Here is a 22,604-nt window from a genome sequence, read left to right as displayed (position 1 = left end):
CCTCGGAGTCTTAGACACAGAGTGGAACCTCCTCGGAGACTCGGACACGGAATGGAACCTCCTCGGAGACTTGGACACGGACTGGAACCTCCTCGGAGACTTGGACACTTACTGGAACCTCCTCGGAGAATTGGACAAGTACTGGAACCTCCTCAGAGACTTGGACACGGATGGAACCTCCTCGGAGAATTGGACACGGACTGGAACATCCTCAGAGACTTGGACACGGACTGGAACCTCCTCGGAGAATTGGACAAGGACTGGAACCTCCTCAGAGACTTGGACACGGACTGGAACCTCCTCGGAGACTTGGACACGGACTGGAACCTCCTCGGAGACTTGGACACGGACTGGAACCTCCTCGGAGACTTGGACACTTACTGGAACCTCCTCGGAGAATTGGACAAGTACTGGAACCTCCTCAGAGACTTGGACACGGACTGGAACCTCCTCGGAGAATTGGACACGGACTGGAACATCCTCAGAGACTTGGACACGGACTGGAACCTCCTCGGAGAATTGGACAAGGACTGGAACCTCCTCAGAGACTTGGACACGGACTGGAACCTCCTCGGAGACTTGGACACGGACTGGAACCACCCGGAGAATGGGACACGGACTGGAAACACCTCGGAGACTTGGACAAGGACTGGAACCTCCTCAGAGACTTGGACACGGACTGGAACCTCCTCGGAGACTTGGACACGGACTGTAACCACCCGGAGACTGGGACACGGACTGGAAACACATCGGAGACTTGGACAAGGACTGGAACCTCCTCAGAGACTTGGACACGGACTGGAACCTCCTCGGAGAATTGGACAAGGACTGGAACCTCCTCAGAGACCTGGACACAGACTGGAACCTCCTCAGAGACTTGGACAAGGACTGGAACCTCCTCAGAGATTAGGACACGGACTGGAAGCTCCTCGGAGAATTGGACACGGACTGGAACCTCCTCGAGAATTGGACACGGACTGGAAACACCTCAGAGACTGGGACACGGACTGGAACCTCCTCGGAGTCTTAGACACAGAGTGGAACCTCCTCGGAGACTCGGACACGGAATGGAACCTCCTCGGAGCCTTGGACACGGACTGGAAACACCTCGGACACTTGGACACGGACTGGAAACACCTCGGAAACTTGGACACGGAGAGGAAACACCTCGGAGACTTGGACACGGACTGGATCCTCCTCAGAGACATGGACACGGACTGGAACCTCCTCAGAGACTTGGACACGGACTGGAACCTCCTCGGACACATGGACACGGACTGGTAACACCTCGGAGACTTGGACACGGACTGGAACATCCTCAGAGACTTGGACACGGACTGGAACCTCCTCAGAGTCTTGGACTCGGACGGGAAACACCTCAGAGACTTGGACACGGACTGGAACCTCCTCGGAGACTTGGACACGGACTGGAACCTCCTCGGAGACTTGGACACTTACTGGAACCTCCTCGGAGAATTGGACAAGTACTGGAACCTCCTCAGAGACTTGGACACGGATGGAACCTCCTCGGAGAATTGGACACGGACTGGAACATCCTCAGAGACTTGGACACGGACTGGAACCTCCTCGGAGAATTCGACAAGGACTGGAACCTCCTCAGAGACTTGGAGACGGACTGGAACCTCCTCGGAGACTTGGACACGGACTGGAACCACCCGGAGAATGGGACACGGACTGGAAACACCTCGGAGACTTGGACAAGGACTGGAACCTCCTCAGAGACTTGGACACGGACTGGAACCTCCTCGGAGACTTGGACACGGACTGGAACCACCCGGAGACTGGGACACGGACTGGAAACACCTCGGAGACTTGGACAAGGACTGGAACCTCCTCAGAGACTTGGACACGGACTGGAACCTCCTCGGAGAATTGGACAAGGACTGGAACCTCCTCAGAGACTTGGACACGGACTGGAAACACCTCGGAGACTTGGACACGGACTGGAAACACCTCGGACACTTGGACACGGACTGGAAACACCTCGGACACTTGGACACGGACAGGAAACACCTCGGAGACTTGGACACGGTCTGGAACCTCCTCAGAGACTTGGACACGGACTGGAAACACCTCAGAGACTGGGACACGGACTGGAAACACCTCGGAGACTGGGACACGGACTGGAAACACCTCGGAGACTTGGACACGGACTGGAACCTCCTCAGAGACTTGGACACGGACGGGAAACACCTCGGAGACTTGGACACGGACTGGAAACTCCTCGGAGACTTGGACACAGACTGGAACCTCCTCAGAGACTTGGACAAGGACTGGAACCTCCTCAGAGATTTGGACACGGACTGGAAGCTCCTCGGAGAATTGGACAAGGACTGGAACCTCCTCGGACACTTGGACACGGACAGGAAACACCTCGGAGACTTGGACACGGTCTGGAACCTCCTCAGAGACTTGGACACGGACTGGAAACACCTCAGAGACTGGGACACGGACTGGAAACACCTCGGAGACTGGGACACGGACTGGAATCACCTCGGAGACTTGGACACGGACTGGAACCTCCTCAGAGACTTGGACACGGACGGGAAACACCTCGGAGACTTGGACACGGACTGGAAACTCCTCGGAGACTTGGACACAGACTGGAACCTCCTCAGAGACTTGGACAAGGACTGGAACCTCCTCAGAGATTTGGACACGGACTGGAAGCTCCTCGGAGAATTGGACAAGGACTGGAACCTCCTCGGAGACTTGGACACGGACTGGAACCACCCGGAGAATGGGACACGGACTGGAAACACCTCGGAGACTTGGACAAGGACTGGAACCTCCTCAGAGACTTGGACACGGACTGGAACCTCCTCGGAGACTTGGACACGGACTGTAACCACCCGGAGACTGGGACACGGACTGGAAACACCTCGGAGACTTGGACAAGGACTGGAACCTCCTCAGAGACTTGGACACGGACTGGAACCTCCTCGGAGAATTGGACAAGGACTGGAACCTGCTCAGAGACCTGGACACAGACTGGAACCTCCTCGGAGACTTGGACAAGGACTGGAACCTCCTCAGAGATTAGGACACGGACTGGAAGCTCCTCGGAGAATTGGACACGGACTGGAACCTCCTCGGAGAATTGGACACGGACTGGAAACACCTCAGAGACTGGGACACGGACTGGAACCTCCTCGGAGTCTTGGACACAGACTGGAACCTCCTCGGAGACTCGGACACGGAATGGAACCTCCTCGGAGCCTTGGACACGGACTGGAAACACCTCGGACACTTGGACACGGACTGGAAACACCTCGGAAACTTGGACACGGAGAGGAAACACCTCGGAGACTTGGACACGGACTGGATCCTCCTCAGAGACATGGACACGGACTGGAACCTCCTCAGAGACTTGGACACGGACTGGAACCTCCTCGGACACTTGGACACGGACTGGAAACACCTCGGAGACTTGGACACGGACTGGAACCTCCTCAGAGACTTGGACACGGACTGGAACCTCCTCAGAGACTTGGACTCGGACGGGAAACACCTCAGAGACTTGGACACGGACTGGAACCTCCTCGGAGACTTGGACACGGACTGGAACCTCCTCGGAGACTTGGACACTTACTGGAACCTCCTCGGAGAATTGGACAAGTACTGGAACCTCCTCAGAGACTTGGACACGGATGGAACCTCCTCGGAGAATTGGACACGGACTGGAACATCCTCAGAGACTTGGACACGGACTGGAACCTCCTCGGAGAATTGGACAAGGACTGGAACCTCCTCAGAGACTTGGACACGGACTGGAACCTCCTCGGAGACTTGGACACGGACTGGAACCTCCTCGGAGACTTGGACACGGACTGGAACCTCCTCGGAGACTTGGACACTTACTGGAACCTCCTCGGAGAATTGGACAAGTACTGGAACCTCCTCAGAGACTTGGACACGGACTGGAACCTCCTCGGAGACTTGGACACGGACTGGAACCACCCGGAGAATGGGACACGGACTGGAAACACCTCGGAGACTTGGACAAGGACTGGAACCTCCTCAGAGACTTGGACACGGACTGGAACCTCCTCGGAGACTTGGACACGGACTGTAACCACCCGGAGACTGGGACACGGACTGGAAACACCTCGGAGACTTGGACAAGGACTGGAACCTCCTCAGAGACTTGGACACGGACTGGAACCTCCTCGGAGAATTGGACAAGGACTGGAACCTCCTCAGAGACCTGGACACAGACTGGAACCTCCTCAGAGACTTGGACAAGGACTGGAACCTCCTCAGAGATTAGGACACGGACTGGAAGCTCCTCGGAGAATTGGACACGGACTGGAACCTCCTCGGAGAATTGGACACGGACTGGAAACACCTCAGAGACTGGGACACGGACTGGAACCTCCTCGGAGTCTTGGACACAGAGTGGAACCTCCTCGGAGACTCGGACACGGAATGGAACCTCCTCGGAGCCTTGGACACGGACTGGAAACACCTCGGACACTTGGACACGGACTGGAAACACCTCGGAAACTTGGACACGGAGAGGAAACACCTCGGAGACTTGGACACGGACTGGATCCTCCTCAGAGACATGGACACGGACTGGAACCTCCTCAGAGACTTGGACACGGACTGGAACCTCCTCGGACACTTGGACACGGACTGGAAACACCTCGGAGACTTGGACACGGACTGGAACCTCCTCAGAGACTTGGACACGGACTGGAACCTCCTCAGAGACTTGGACTCGGACGGGAAACACCTCAGAGACTTGGACACGGACTGGAACCTCCTCGGAGACTTGGACACGGACTGGAACCTCCTCGGAGACTTGGACACTTACTGGAACCTCCTCGGAGAATTGGACAAGTACTGGAACCTCCTCAGAGACTTGGACACGGATGGAACCTCCTCGGAGAATTGGACACGGACTGGAACATCCTCAGAGACTTGGACACGGACTGGAACCTCCTCGGAGAATTGGACAAGGACTGGAACCTCCTCAGAGACTTGGACACGGACTGGAACCTCCTCGGAGACTTGGACACGGACTGGAACCACCCGGAGAATGGGACACGGACTGGAAACACCTCGGAGACTTGGACAAGGACTGGAACCTCCTCAGAGACTTGGACACGGACTGGAACCTCCTCGGAGACTTGGACACGGACTGGAACCACCCGGAGACTGGGACACGGACTGGAAACACCTCGGAGACTTGGACAAGGACTGGAACCTCCTCAGAGACTTGGACACGGACTGGAACCTCCTCGGAGAATTGGACAAGGACTGGAACCTCCTCAGAGACTTGGACACGGACTGGAAACACCTCGGAGACTTGGACACGGACTGGAAACACCTCGGACACTTGGACACGGACTGGAAACACCTCGGACACTTGGACACGGACAGGAAACACCTCGGAGACTTGGACACGGTCTGGAACCTCCTCAGAGACTTGGACACGGACTGGAAACACCTCAGAGACTGGGACACGGACTGGAAACACCTCGGAGACTGGGACACGGACTGGAAACACCTCGGAGACTTGGACACGGACTGGAACCTCCTCAGAGACTTGGACACGGACGGGAAACACCTCGGAGACTTGGACACGGACTGGAAACTCCTCGGAGACTTGGACACAGACTGGAACCTCCTCAGAGACTTGGACAAGGACTGGAACCTCCTCAGAGATTTGGACACGGACTGGAAGCTCCTCGGAGAATTGGACAAGGACTGGAACCTCCTCGGAGAATTGGACACGGACTGTAAACTCCAAAGAGACTGGGACACGGACAGGAAACACCTCGGAGACTGGGACACGGACTGGAAACACCTCGGAGACTTGGACACGGACTGGAAACACCTCGGAGAATTGGACACGGACTGGAACCTCCTCGGAGACTTGGACACGGACTGGAACCTCCTCGGAGACTTGGACACGGACTGGAACCTCCTCGGAGACTTGGACACAGACTGGAACCTCCTCGGAGACTCGGACACGGAATGGAACCTCCTCGGAGCCTTGGACACGGACTGGAAACACCTCGGACACTTGGACACGGACTGGAAACACCTCGGAAACTTGGACACGGAGAGGAAACACCTCGGAGACTTGGACACGGACTGGATCCTCCTCAGAGACTTGGACACGGACTGGAACCTCCTCAGAGACTTGGACACGGACTGGAACCTCCTCGGACACTTGGACACGGACTGGAAACAGCTCGGAGACTTGGACACGGACTGGAACCTCCTCAGAGACTTGGACACGGACTGGAACCTCCTCAGAGACTTGGACTCGGACGGGAAACACCTCAGAGACTTGGACACGGACTGGAACCTCCTCGGAGACTTGGACACGGACTGGAACCTCCTCGGAGACTTGGACACTTACTGGAACCTCCTCGGAGAATTGGACAAGTACTGGAACCTCCTCAGAGACTTGGACACGGACTGGAACCTCCTCGGAGAATTGGACACGGACTGGAACATCCTCAGAGACTTGGACACGGACTGGAACCTCCTCGGAGAATTGGACAAGGACTGGAACCTCCTCAGAGACTTGGACACGGACTGGAACCTCCTCGGAGACTTGGACACGGACTGGAACCACCCGGAGAATGGGACACGGACTGGAAACACCTCGGAGACTTGGACAAGGACTGGAACCTCCTCAGAGACTTGGACACGGACTGGAACCTCCTCGGAGACTTGGACACGGACTGTAACCACCCGGAGACTGGGACACGGACTGGAAACACCTCGGAGACTTGGACAAGGACTGGAACCTCCTCAGAGACTTGGACACGGACTGGAACCTCCTCGGAGAATTGGACAAGGACTGGAACCTCCTCAGAGACCTGGACACAGACTGGAACCTCCTCGGAGACTTGGACAAGGACTGGAACCTCCTCAGAGATTAGGACACGGACTGGAAGCTCCTCGGAGAATTGGACACGGACTGGAACCTCCTCGGAGAATTGGACACGGACTGGAAACACCTCAGAGACTGCGACACGGACTGGAACCTCCTCGGAGTCTTGGACACAGACTGGAACCTCCTCGGAGACTCGGACACGGAATGGAACCTCCTCGGAGCCTTGGACACGGACTGGAAACACCTCGGACACTTGGACACGGACTGGAAACACCTCGGAAACTTGGACACGGAGAGGAAACACCTCGGAGACTTGGACACGGACTGGATCCTCCTCAGAGACATGGACACGGACTGGAACCTCCTCAGAGACTTGGACACGGACTGGAACCTCCTCGGACACTTGGACACGGACTGGAAACACCTCGGAGACTTGGACACGGACTGGAACCTCCTCAGAGACTTGGACACGGACTGGAACCTCCTCAGAGACTTGGACTCGGACGGGAAACACCTCAGAGACTTGGACACGGACTGGAACCTCCTCGGAGACTTGGACACGGACTGGAACCTCCTCGGAGACTTGGACACTTACTGGAACCTCCTCGGAGAATTGGACAAGTACTGGAACCTCCTCAGAGACTTGGACACGGATGGAACCTCCTCGGAGAATTGGACACGGACTGGAACATCCTCAGAGACTTGGACACGGACTGGAACCTCCTCGGAGAATTGGACAAGGACTGGAACCTCCTCAGAGACTTGGACACGGACTGGAACCTCCTCGGAGAATTGGACACGGACTGGAACCACCCGGAGAATGGGACACGGACTGGAAACACCTCGGAGACTTAGACAAGGACTGGAACCTCCTCAGAGACTTGGACACGGACTGGAACCTCCTCGGAGACTTGGACACGGACTGGAACCACCCGGAGACTGGGACACGGACTGGAAACACCTCGGAGACTTGGACAAGGACTGGAACCTCCTCAGAGACTTGGACACGGACTGGAACCTCCTCGGAGAATTGGACAAGGACTGGAACCTCCTCAGAGACTTGGACACGGACTGGAAACACCTCGGAGACTTGGACACGGACTGGAAACACCTCGGACACTTGGACACGGACTGGAAACACCTCGGACACTTGGACACGGACAGGAAACACCTCGGAGACTTGGACACGGTCTGGAACCTCCTCAGAGACTTGGACACGGACTGGAAGCTCCTCGGAGAATTGGACACGGACTGGAACCTCCTCGGAGAATTGGACACGGACTGGAAACACCTCAGAGACTGCGACACGGACTGGAACCTCCTCGGAGTCTTGGACACAGACTGGAACCTCCTCGGAGACTCGGACACGGAATGGAACCTCCTCGGAGCCTTGGACACGGACTGGAAACACCTCGGACACTTGGACACGGACTGGAAACACCTCGGAAACTTGGACACGGAGAGGAAACACCTCGGAGACTTGGACACGGACTGGATCCTCCTCAGAGACATGGACACGGACTGGAACCTCCTCAGAGACTTGGACACGGACTGGAACCTCCTCGGACACTTGGACACGGACTGGAAACACCTCGGAGACTTGGACACGGACTGGAACCTCCTCAGAGACTTGGACACGGACTGGAACCTCCTCAGAGACTTGGACTCGGACGGGAAACACCTCAGAGACTTGGACACGGACTGGAACCTCCTCGGAGACTTGGACACGGACTGGAACCTCCTCGGAGACTTGGACACTTACTGGAACCTCCTCGGAGAATTGGACAAGTACTGGAACCTCCTCAGAGACTTGGACACTGATGGAACCTCCTCGGACAATTGGACACGGACTGGAACATCCTCAGAGACTTGGACACGGACTGGAACCTCCTCGGAGAATTGGACAAGGACTGGAACCTCCTCAGAGACTTGGACACGGACTGGAACCTCCTCGGAGACTTGGACACGGACTGGAACCACCCGGAGAATGGGACACGGACTGGAAACACCTCGGAGACTTAGACAAGGACTGGAACCTCCTCAGAGACTTGGACACGGACTGGAACCTCCTCGGAGACTTGGACACGGACTGGAACCACCCGGAGACTGGGACACGGACTGGAAACACCTCGGAGACTTGGACAAGGACTGGAACCTCCTCAGAGACTTGGACACGGACTGGAACCTCCTCGGAGAATTGGACAAGGACTGGAACCTCCTCAGAGACTTGGACACGGACTGGAAACACCTCGGAGACTTGGACACGGACTGGAAACACCTCGGACACTTGGACACGGACTGGAAACACCTCGGACACTTGGACACGGACAGGAAACACCTCGGAGACTTGGACACGGTCTGGAACCTCCTCAGAGACTTGGACACGGACTGGAAACACCTCAGAGACTGGGACACGGACTGGAAACACCTCGGAGACTGGGACACGGACTGGAAACACCTCGGAGACTTGGACACGGACTGGAACCTCCTCAGAGACTTGGACACGGACGGGAAACACCTCGGAGACTTGGACACGGACTGGAAACTCCTCGGAGACTTGGACACAGACTGGAACCTCCTCATAGACTTGGACAAGGACTGGAACCTCCTCAGAGATTTGGACACGGACTGGAAGCTCCTCGGAGAATTGGACAAGGACTGGAACCTCCTCGGAGAATTGGACACGGACTGTAAACTCCAAAGAGACTGGGACACGGACAGGAAACACCTCGGAGACTGGGACACGGACTGGAAACACCTCGGAGACTTGGACACGGACTGGAAACACCTCGGAGAATTGGACACGGACTGGAACCTCCTCGGAGACTTGGACACGGACTGGAACCTCCTCGGAGACTTGGACACGGACTGGAACCTCCTCGGAGACTTGGACACAGACTGGAACCTCCTCGGAGACTCGGACACGGAATGGAACCTCCACGGAGCCTTGGACACGGACTGGAAACACCTCGGACACCTGGACACGGACTGGAAACACCTCGGAAACTTGGACACGGAGAGGAAACACCTCGGAGACTTGGACACGGACTGGATCCTCCTCAGAGACTTGGACACGGACTGGAACCTCCTCAGAGACTTGGACACGGACTGGAACCTCCTCGGACACTTGGACACGGACTGGAAACAGCTCGGAGACTTGGACACGGACTGGAACCTCCTCAGAGACTTGGACACGGACTGGAACCTCCTCAGAGACTTGGACTCGGACGGGAAACACCTCAGAGACTTGGACACGGACTGGAACCTCCTCGGAGACTTGGACACGGACTGGAACCTCCTCGGAGACTTGGACACTTACTGGAACCTCCTCGGAGAATTGGACAAGTACTGGAACCTCCTCAGAGACTTGGACACGGACTGGAACCTCCTCGGAGAATTGGACACGGACTGGAACATCCTCAGAGACTTGGACACGGACTGGAACCTCCTCGGAGAATTGGACAAGGACTGGAACCTCCTCAGAGACTTGGACACGGACTGGAACCTCCTCGGAGACTTGGACACGGACTGGAACCACCCGGAGAATGGGACACGGACTGGAAACACCTCGGAGACTTGGACAAGGACTGGAACCTCCTCAGAGACTTGGACACGGACTGGAACCTCCTCGGAGACTTGGACACGGACTGTAACCACCCGGAGACTGGGACACGGACTGGAAACACCTCGGAGACTTGGACAAGGACTGGAACCTCCTCAGAGACTTGGACACGGACTGGAACCTCCTCGGAGAATTGGACAAGGACTGGAACCTCCTCAGAGACCTGGACACAGACTGGAACCTCCTCGGAGACTTGGACAAGGACTGGAACCTCCTCAGAGACTGGGACACGGACTGGAACCTCCTCGGAGTCTTGGACACAGACTGGAACCTCCTCGGAGACTCGGACACGGAATGGAACCTCCTCGGAGCCTTGGACACGGACTGGAAACACCTCGGACACTTGGACACGGACTGGAAACACCTCGGAAACCTGGACACGGAGAGGAAACACCTCGGAGACTTGGACACGGACTGGATCCTCCTCAGAGACATGGACACGGACTGGAACCTCCTCAGAGACTTGGACACGGACTGGAACCTCCTCGGACACTTGGACACGGACTGGAAACACCTCGGAGACTTGGACACGGACTGGAACCTCCTCAGAGACTTGGACACGGACTGGAACCTCCTCGGAGAATTGGACAAGGACTGGAACCTCCTCAGAGACCTGGACACAGACTGGAACCTCCTCGGAGACTTGGACAAGGACTGGAACCTCCTCAGAGACTGGGACACGGACTGGAACCTCCTCGGAGTCTTGGACACAGACTGGAACCTCCTCGGAGACTCGGACACGGAATGGAACCTCCTCGGAGCCTTGGACACGGACTGGAAACACCTCGGACACTTGGACACGGACTGGAAACACCTCGGAAACCTGGACACGGAGAGGAAACACCTCGGAGACTTGGACACGGACTGGATCCTCCTCAGAGACATGGACACGGACTGGAACCTCCTCAGAGACTTGGACACGGACTGGAACCTCCTCGGACACTTGGACACGGACTGGAAACACCTCGGAGACTTGGACACGGACTGGAACCTCCTCAGAGACTTGGACACGGACTGGAACCTCCTCAGAGACTTGGACTCGGACGGGAAACACCTCAGAGACTTGGACACGGACTGGAACCTCCTCGGAGACTTGGACACGGACTGGAACCTCCTCGGAGACTTGGACACTTACTGGAACCTCCTCGGAGAATTGGACAAGTACTGGAACCTCCTCAGAGACTTGGACACGGATGGAACCTCCTCGGAGAATTGGACACGGACTGGAACATCCTCAGAGACTTGGACACGGACTGGAACCTCCTCGGAGAATTGGACAAGGACTGGAACCTCCTCAGAGACTTGGACACGGACTGGAACCTCCTCGGAGACTTGGACACGGACTGGAACCACCCGGAGAATGGGACACGGACTGGAAACACCTCGGAGACTTAGACAAGGACTGGAACCTCCTCAGAGACTTGGACACGGACTGGAACCTCCTCGGAGACTTGGACACGGACTGGAACCACCCGGAGACTGGGACACGGACTGGAAACACCTCGGAGACTTGGACAAGGACTGGAACCTCCTCAGAGACTTGGACACGGACTGGAACCTCCTCGGAGAATTGGACAAGGACTGGAACCTCCTCAGAGACTTGGACACGGACTGGAAAAACCTCGGAGACTTGGACACGGACTGGAAACACCTCGGACACTTGGACACGGACTGGAAACACCTCGGACACTTGGACACGGACAGGAAACACCTCGGAGACTTGGACACGGTCTGGAACCTCCTCAGAGACTTGGACACGGACTGGAAACACATCAGAGACTGGGACACGGACTGGAAACACCTCGGAGACTGGGACACGGACTGGAAACACCTCGGAGACTTGGACACGGACTGGAAACACCTCGGAGAATTGGACACGGACTGGAACATCCTCGGAGACTTGGACACGGACTGGAACCTCCTCGGAGACTTGGAGACGGACTGGAACCTCCTGGGAGACTTGGACACGGACTGGAAACTCCTCGGAGAATTGGACAAGTACTGGAACCTCCTCAGAGACTTGGACACGGACTGGAACCTCCTCGGGGAATTGGACACGGACTGGAACCTACTCAGAGACTTGGACACGGACTGGAACCTCCTCGGAGAATTGGACAAGGACTGGAACCTCCTCAGAGACTTGGACACGGACTGGATCCTCCTCGGAGACTTGGACACGGACTGGAACCACCCGGAGACTGGGACACGGACTGGAAACACCTCGGAGACTTGGACAAGGACTGGAACCTCCTCAGAGACTTGGACACGGACTGGAACCTCCTCGGAGAATTGGACAAGGACTGGAACCTCCTCAGAGACTTGGACACGGACTGGAACCTCCTCGGAGACTTGGACACGGACTGGAATCACCCGGAGACTGGGACACTGACTGGAAACACCTCGGAGACTGGGACACGGACTGGAAACACTTCGGAGACGTGGACACGGACTGGAAAGACTTTGGAGACTCGGTCACGGACTGGAAGCTCCCGGAGACTCGGACACGGACTGGAAAGCTCCTCGGAGACTTGGACACGGACTGGAACCTCCCGGAGACTCGGACACGGACTGGAAACTCCTCGGCGACTCGGACACGGACTGGAAACACCTCGGAGACTTGGACACGGACTGGAAACTCCTCGGAGACTTGGACACAGACTGGAACCTCCTCAGAGACTTGGACAAGGACTGGAACCTCCTCAGAGATTTGGACACGGACTGGAAGCTCCCCGGAGAATTGGACACGGACTGGAACCTCCTCGGAGAATTGGACACGGACTGGAAACACCTCAGAGACTGGGACACGGACTGGAAACACCTCGGAGACTTGGACACGGACTAGAAACACCTCGGAGACTTGGACACGGACTGGAACCTCCTCGGAGACTTGGACAGGGACTGGAAACACCTCGGAGACTTGGACACGGACTGGAAACACCTCGGAGACTCGGACACGGACTGGAACCTCCACGGAGACACGTACACGGACTGGAAACACCTCGGAGACTTGGACACGGACTGGAAACACCTCGGAGACTTGGACACGGACTGGAAACACCTCGGAGACTTGGACACGGACTGGAACCTCCTCGGAGACTTGGACAGGGACTGGAAACACCTCGGAGACTTGGACACGGACTGGAAACACCTCGGAGACTTGGACACGGACTGGAAACACCTCGGAGACTTGGACACGGACTGGAAACACCTCGGAGACTTGGACAGGGACTGGAAACACCTCGGAGAGTTGGACACGGACTGGAAACACTTTGGAGACTTGGACACCGACTGGAACCTCCTCGGAGACTTGGACACGAACTGGAAACAGTTTGGAGACTTGGACACGGACTGGAACCACCTCGGAGACTTGCACAGGGACTGGAAACACCTCGGAGACTTGGACACGGACTGGAAACACCTCGGAGACTTGGACACGAACTGGAAGCACTGTGGAGACTTGGACACGGACTGGAACCTCCTCAGAGTCTTGGACACGGACTGGAAACACCTCAGAGACTTGGACACGGACTGGAACCTCCTCGGAGACTTGGACACGGACTGGAAACACCTCGGAGACTTGGACACGGACTGGAACCTCCTCGGAGACTTGGACACGGACTGGAACCTCCTCAGAGGCTTGGACACGGACTGGAAACACCTCAGAGACTTGGACACGAACTGGAAACACTTCGGAGACTTGGACACGGACTGGAACCTCCTCAGAGACTTGGACACGGACTGGAACCTCCTCAGAGTCTTGGACACGGACTGGAAACATCTCGGAGTCTGGGACACGGATTGGAAGCACCCCGGAGACTGGGACACGGACTGTAACCTCCTCGGAGACTGGGACACGGACTGGAAACACCTCGGAGACTTGGACACGGACTGGAACCTCCTCGGAGACTTGGACACGGACTGCAAACTCCTCGGATACTCGGACACGGACAGGAACCTCCTCGGAGAATCGGACACGGACTGGAACCTCCTCGGAGACTCGGACACGGACTGGAAACACCTCGGAGACTTGGACACGGACTGGAACTTCCTTGGAGAGTCGGACACGGACTGGAACGTCCTCGGAGACTTGGACACGGAATGGAAACACCTCTGAGACTTAGACACGGACCGGAAACTCCACGGAGAATTGGACACGGACTGGAAACAACTCGGAGACTTGGACACGGACTGGAATCACCTCAGAGAATTGGACACGGACTGGAACCTTCTTGGAGAGTCGGACACGGACTGGAACGTCCTCGGAGACTTGGACACGGAATGGAAACACCTCGGAGACTTAGACAAGGACTGGAACGTCCTCGGAGACTCGGACACGGACTGGAACCTCCTCGGAGACTCGGACACGGACTGGAAACACCTCGGAGACTCGGACACGCACTGGAACCTCCACGGAGACACGTACACGGACTGGAAACACCTCGGAGACTTGGACACGGACTGGAAACACCTCGGAGACTTGGACACGGACTGGAAACACCTCGGAGACTTGGACACGGACTGGAACCTCCTCGGAGACTTGGACAGGGACTGGAAACACCTCGGAGACTTGGACACGGACTGGAAACACCTCGGAGACTTGGACACGGACTGGAAACACCTCGGAGACTTGGACACGGACTGGAAACACCTCGGAGACTTGGACAGGGACTGGAAACACCTCGGAGAGTTGGACACGGACTGGAAACACTTTGGAGACTTGGACACCGACTGGAACCTCCTCGGAGACTTGGACACGAACTGGAAACAGTTTGGAGACTTGGACACGGACTGGAACCACCTCGGAGACTTGCACAGGGACTGGAAACACCTCGGAGACTTGGACACGGACTGGAAACACCTCGGAGACTTGGACACGAACTGGAAGCACTGTGGAGACTTGGACACGGACTGGAACCTCCTCAGAGTCTTGGACACGGACTGGAAACACCTCAGAGACTTGGACACGGACTGGAACCTCCTCGGAGACTTGGACACGGACTGGAAACACCTCGGAGACTTGGACACGGACTGGAACCTCCTCGGAGACTTGGACACGGACTGGAACCTCCTCAGAGGCTTGGACACGGACTGGAAACACCTCAGAGACTTGGACACGAACTGGAAACACTTCGGAGACTTGGACACGGACTGGAACCTCCTCAGAAACTTGGACACGGACTGGAACCTCCTCAGAGTCTTGGACACGGACTGGAAACATCTCGGAGTCTGGGACACGGATTGGAAGCACCCCGGAGACTGGGACACGGACTGTAACCTCCTCGGAGACTGGGACACGGACTGGAAACACCTCGGAGACTTGGACACGGACTGGAACCTCCTCGGAGACTTGGACACGGACTGCAAACTCCTCGGATACTCGGACACGGACAGGAACCTCCTCGGAGAATCGGACACGGACTGGAACCTCCTCGGAGACTCGGACACGGACTGGAAACACCTCGGAGACTTGGACACGGACTGGAACTTCCTTGGAGAGTCGGACACGGACTGGAACGTCCTCGGAGACTTGGACACGGAATGGAAACACCTCGGAGACTTAGACACGGACCGGAAACTCCACGGAGAATTGGACACGGACTGGAAACAACTCGGAGACTTGGACACGGACTGGAATCACCTCAGAGAATTGGACACGGACTGGAACCTTCTTGGAGAGTCGGACACGGACTGGAACGTCCTCGGAGACTTGGACACGGAATGGAAACACCTCGGAGACTTAGACAAGGACTGGAACGTCCTCGGAGACTCGGACACGGACTGGAACCTCCTCGGAGACTCGGACACGGACTGGAAACACCTCGGAGACTTGGACACGGACTGGAAACACCTCGGAGACTCGGACACGGACTGGAAACACCTCGGAGACTTGGACAAGGACTGGAACCTCCTCAGAGACTTGGACACGGACTGGAACCTCCTCGGAGAATTGGACAACGACTGGAACCTCCTCAGAGACTTGGACACGGACTGGAACCTCCTCGGAGACTTGGACACGGACTGGAATCACCCGGAGACTGGGACACTGACTGGAAACACCTCGGAGACTGGGACACGGACTGGAAACACTTCGGAGACGTGGACACGGACTGGAAAGACTTTGGAGACTCGGTCACGGACTGGAAGCTCCCGGAGACTCGGACACGGACTGGAAAGCTCCTCGGAGACTTGGACACGGACTGGAACCTCCCGGAGACTCGGACACGGACTGGAAACTCCTCGGCGACTCGGACACGGACTGGAAACACCTCGGAGACTTGGACACGGACTGGAAACTCCTCGGAGACTTGGACCCAGACTGGAACCTCCTCAGAGACTTGGACAAGGACTGGAACCTCCTCAGAGATTTGGACACGGACTGGAAGCTCCTCGGAGAATTGGACACGGACTGGAACCTCCTCGGAGAATTGGACACGGACTGGAAACACCTCAGAGACTGGGACACGGACAGGAAACACCTCGGAGACTGGGACACGGACTGGAAACACCTCGGAGACTTGGACACGGACTAGAAACACCTCGGAGACTTTGACACGGACTGGAACCTCCTCGGAGACTTGGACAGGGACTGGAAACACCTCGGAGACTTGGACACGGACTGGAAACACCTCGGAGACTCGGACACGGACTGGAACCTCCACGGAGACACGGACACGGACTGGAAACACCTCGGAGACTTGGACACGGACTGGAAACACCTCGGAGACTTGGACACGGACTGGAAACACCTCGGAGACTTGGACACGGACTGGAACCTCCTCGGAGACTTGGACAGGGACTGGAAACACCTCGGAGACTTGGACACGGACTGGAAACACCTCGGAGACTTGGACACGGACTGGAAACACCTCGGAGACTTAGACACGGACTGGAAACACCTCGGAGACTTGGACACCGACAGGAACCTCCTCGGAGACTTGGACAGGGACTGGAAACACCTCGGAGACTTGGACACGGACTGGAAACACTTTGGAGACTTGGACACCGACTGGAACCTCCTCGGAGACTTGGACACGAACTGGAAACAGTTTGGAGACTTGGACACGGACTGGAACCTCCTCGGAGACTTGCACAGGGACTGGAAACACCTCGGAGACTTGGACACGGACTGGAAACACCTCGGAGACTTGGACACGAACTGGAAGCACTGTGGAGACTTGGACACGGACTGGAACCTCCTCAGAGTCTTGGACACGTTCTGGAAACACCTCAGAGACTTGGACACGGACTGGAACCTCCTCAGAGTCTTGGACACGGACTGGAAACATCTCGGAGTCTGGGACACGGATTGGAAGCACCTCGGAGACTGGACACGGACTGTAACCTCCTCGGAGACTGGGACACGGACTGGAAACACCTCGGAGACTTGGACACGGACTGGAACCTCCTCGGAGACTTGGACACGGACTGCAAACTCCTCGGATACTCGGACACGGACAGGAACCTCCTCGGAGACTCGGACACGGACTGGAACCTCCTCGGAGACTCGGACACGGACTGGAAACACCTCGGAGACTTGGACACGGACTGGAACCTCCTCGGAGACTTGGACACGGTCTGGAACCTTCTTGGAGAGTCGGACACGGACTGGAACGTCCTCGGAGACTTGGACACGGAATGGAAACACCTCGGAGACTTAGACAAGGACTGGAAACACCTCAGAGACTTGGACACGAACTGGAAACACTTCGGAGACTTGGACACGGACTGGAACCTCCTCAGAGACTTGGACACGGACTGGAACCTCCTCAGAGTCTTGGACACGGACTGGAAACATCTCGGAGTCTGGGACACGGATTGGAAGCACCTCGGAGACTGGGACACGGACTGGAACCTCCTCGGAGACTTGGACACGGACTGCAAACTCCTCGGATACTCGGACACGGACAGGAACCTCCTCGGAGACTCGGACACGGACTGGAACCTCCTCGGAGACTCGGACACGGACTGGAAACACCTCGGGAGACTTGGACACGAACTGGAAGCACTGTGGAGACTTGGACACGGACTGGAACCTCCTCAGAGTCTTGGACACGGACTGGAAACACCTCAGAGACTTGGACACGGACTGGAACCTCCTCGGAGACTTGGACACGGACTGGAAACACCTCGGAGACTTGGACACGGACTGGAACCTCCTCGGAGACTTGGACACGGACTGGAACCTCCTCAGAGGCTTGGACACGGACTGGAAACACCTCAGAGACTTGGACACGAACTGGAAACACTTCGGAGACTTGGACACGGACTGGAACCTCCTCAGAGACTTGGACACGGACTGGAACCTCCTCAGAGTCTTGGACACGGACTGGAAACATCTCGGAGTCTGGGACACGGATTGGAAGCACCTCGGAGACTGGGACACGGACTGTAACCTCCTCGGAGACTGGGACACGGACTGGAAACACCTCGGAGACTTGGACACGGACTGGAACCCTCCTCGGAGACTTGGACACGGACCTGCAAACTCCTCGGATTCTCGGACACGGACAGGAACCTCCTCGGAGACTCGGACACGGACTGGAACCTCCTCGGAGACTCGGACACGGACTGGAAACACCTCGGAGACTTGGACACGGACTGGAACCTCCTCGGAGACTTGGACACGGACTGGAACCTCCTCAGAGGCTTGGACACGGACTGGAAACACCTCAGAGACTTGGACACGAACTGGAAACACTTCGGAGACTTGGACACGGACTGGAACCTCCTCAGAGACTTGGACACGGACTGGAACCTCCTCAGAGTCTTGGACACGGACTGGAAACATCTCGGAGTCTGGGACACGGATTGGAAGCACCTCGGAGACTGGGACACGGACTGTAACCTCCTCGGAGACTGGGACACGGACTGGAAACACCTCGGAGACTTGGACACGGACTGGAACCTCCTCGGAGACTTGGACACGGACTGCAAACTCCTCGGATACTCGGACACGGAGAGGAACCTCCTCGGAGACTTGGACACGGACTGGAACCTCCTCGGAGACTTGGACACGGACTGGAACCACCCGGAGACTGGGACACGGACTGGAAACACCTCGGAGACTTGGACAAGGACTGGAACCTCCTCAGAGACTTGGACACGGACTGGAACCTCCTCGGAGAATTGGACAAGGACTGGAACCTCCTCAGAGACTTGGACACGGACTGGAAAAACCTCGGAGACTTGGACACTGGACTGGAAACACCTCGGGACACTTGGACACGGACTGGAAACACCTCGGACACTTGGACACGGACAGGAAACACCTCGGAGACTTGGACACGGTCTGGAAACACATCAGAGACTGGGACACGGACTGGAAACACCTCGGAGACTGGGACACGGACTGGAAACACCTCGGAGACTTGGACACGGACTGGAAACACCTCGGAGAATTGGACACGGACTGGAACATCCTCGGAGACTTGGACACGGACTGGAACCTCCTCGGAGACTTGGAGACGGACTGGAACCTCCTCGGAGACTTGGACACGGACTGGAAACTCCTCGGAGAATTGGACAAGTACTGGAACCTCCTCAGAGACTTGGACACGGACTGGAACCTCCTCGGGGAATTGGACACGGACTGGAACCTACTCAGAGACTTGGACACGGACTGGAACCTCCTCGGAGAATTGGACAAGGACTGGAACCTCCTCAGAGACTTGGACACGGACTGGAACCTCCTCGGAGACTTGGACACGGACTGGAACCACCCGGAGACTGGGACACGGACTGGAAACACATCGGAGACTTGGACAAGGACTGGAACCTCCTCAGAGACTTGGACACGGACTGGAACCTCCTCGGAGAATTGGACAAGGACTGGAACCTCCTCAGAGACTTGGACACGGACTGGAACCTCCTCGGAGACTTGGACACGGACTGGAAACACCTCGGAGACTTGGACACGGTCTGGAAACACATCAGAGACTGGGACACGGACTGGAAACACCTCGGAGACTGGGACACGGACTGGAAACACCTCGGAGACTTGGACACGGACTGGAAACACCTCGGAGAATTGGACACGGACTGGAACATCCTCGGAGACTTGGACACGGACTGGAACCTCCTCGGAGACTTGGAGACGGACTGGAACCTCCTCGGAGACTTGGACACGGACTGGAAACTCCTCGGAGAATTGGACAAGTACTGAACCTCCTCAGAGACTTGGACACGGACTGGAACCTCCTCGGGGAATTGGACACGGACTGGAAACTACTCAGAGACTTGGACACGGACTGGAACCTCCTCGGAGAATTGGACAAGGACTGGAACCTCCTCAGAGACTTGGACACGGACTGGAACCTCCTCGGAGACTTGGACACGGACTGGAACCACCCGGAGACTGGGACACGGACTGGAAACACATCGGAGACTTGGACAAGGACTGGAACCTCCTCAGAGACTTGGACACGGACTGGAACCTCCTCGGAGAATTGGACAAGGACTGGAACCTCCTCAGAGACTTGGACACGGACTGGAACCTCCTCGGAGACTTGGACACGGACTGGAATCACCCGGAGACTGGGACACTGACTGGAAACACCTCGGAGACTGGGACACGGACTGGAAACACTTCGGAGACGTGGACACGGACTGGAAAGACTTTGGAGACTCGGTCACGGACTGGAAGCTCCCGGAGACTCGGACACGGACTGGAAAGCTCCTCGGAGACTTGGACACGGACTGGAACCTCCCGGAGACTCGGACACGGACTGGAAACTCCTCGGCGACTCGGACACGGACTGGAAACACCTCGGAGACTTGGACACGGACTGGAAACTCCTCGGAGACTTGGACACAGACTGGAACCTCCTCAGAGACTTGGACAAGGACTGGAACCTCCTCAGAGATTTGGACACGGACTGGAAGCTCCTCGGAGAATTGGACACGGACTGGAACCTCCTCGGAGAATTGGACACGGACTGGAAACACCTCAGAGACTGGGACACGGACAGGAACCTCCTCGGAGACTTGGACACGGACTGGAACCACCCGGAGACTGGGACACGGACTGGAAACACATCGGAGACTTGGACAAGGACTGGAACCTCCTCAGAGACTTGGACACGGACTGGAACCTCCTCGGAGAATTGGACAAGGACTGGAACCTCCTCAGAGACTTGGACACGGACTGGAACCTCCTCGGAGACTTGGACACGGACTGGAATCACCCGGAGACTGGGACACTGACTGGAAACACCTCGGAGACTGGGACACGGACTGGAAACACTTCGGAGACGTGGACACGGACTGGAAAGACTTTGGAGACTCGGTCACGGACTGGAAGCTCCCGGAGACTCGGACACGGACTGGAAAGCTCCTCGGAGACTTGGACACGGACTGGAACCTCCCGGAGACTCGGACACGGACTGGAAACTCCTCGGCGACTCGGACACGGACTGGAAACACCTCGGAGACTTGGACACGGACTGGAAACTCCTCGGAGACTTGGACACAGACTGGAACCTCCTCAGAGACTTGGACAAGGACTGGAACCTCCTCAGAGATTTGGACACGGACTGGAAGCTCCTCGGAGAATTGGACACGGACTGGAACCTCCTCGGAGAATTGGACACGGACTGGAAACACCTCAGAGACTGGGACACGGACAGGAAACACCTCGGAGACTGGGACACGGACTGGAAACACCTCGGAGACTTGGACACGGACTAGAAACACCTCGGAGACTTGGACACGGACTGGAACCTCCTCGGAGACTTGGACAGGGACTGGAAACACCTCGGAGACTTGGACACGGACTGGAAACACCTCGGAGACTCGGACACGGACTGGAAACTCCACGGAGACACGGACACGGACTGGAAACACCTCGGAGACTTGGACACGGACTGGAAACACCTCGGAGACTTGGACACGGACTGGAAACACCTCGGAGACTTGGACACGGACTGGAACCTCCTCGGAGACTTGGACAGGGACTGGAAACACCTCGGAGACTTGGACAAGGACTGGAACCTCCTCAGAGACTTGGACACGGACTGGAACCTCCTCGGAGAATTGGACAAGGACTGGAACCTCCTCAGAGACTTGGACACGGACTGGAACCTCCTCGGAGACTTGGACACAGGA

This window comes from Hypanus sabinus, chromosome 7 (genome assembly GCF_030144855.1).
Source record: "Hypanus sabinus isolate sHypSab1 chromosome 7, sHypSab1.hap1, whole genome shotgun sequence".
NCBI classification, from domain to species: domain Eukaryota; kingdom Metazoa; phylum Chordata; class Chondrichthyes; order Myliobatiformes; family Dasyatidae; genus Hypanus; species Hypanus sabinus.
Note: the sequence above shows the minus strand (reverse complement) of the source record.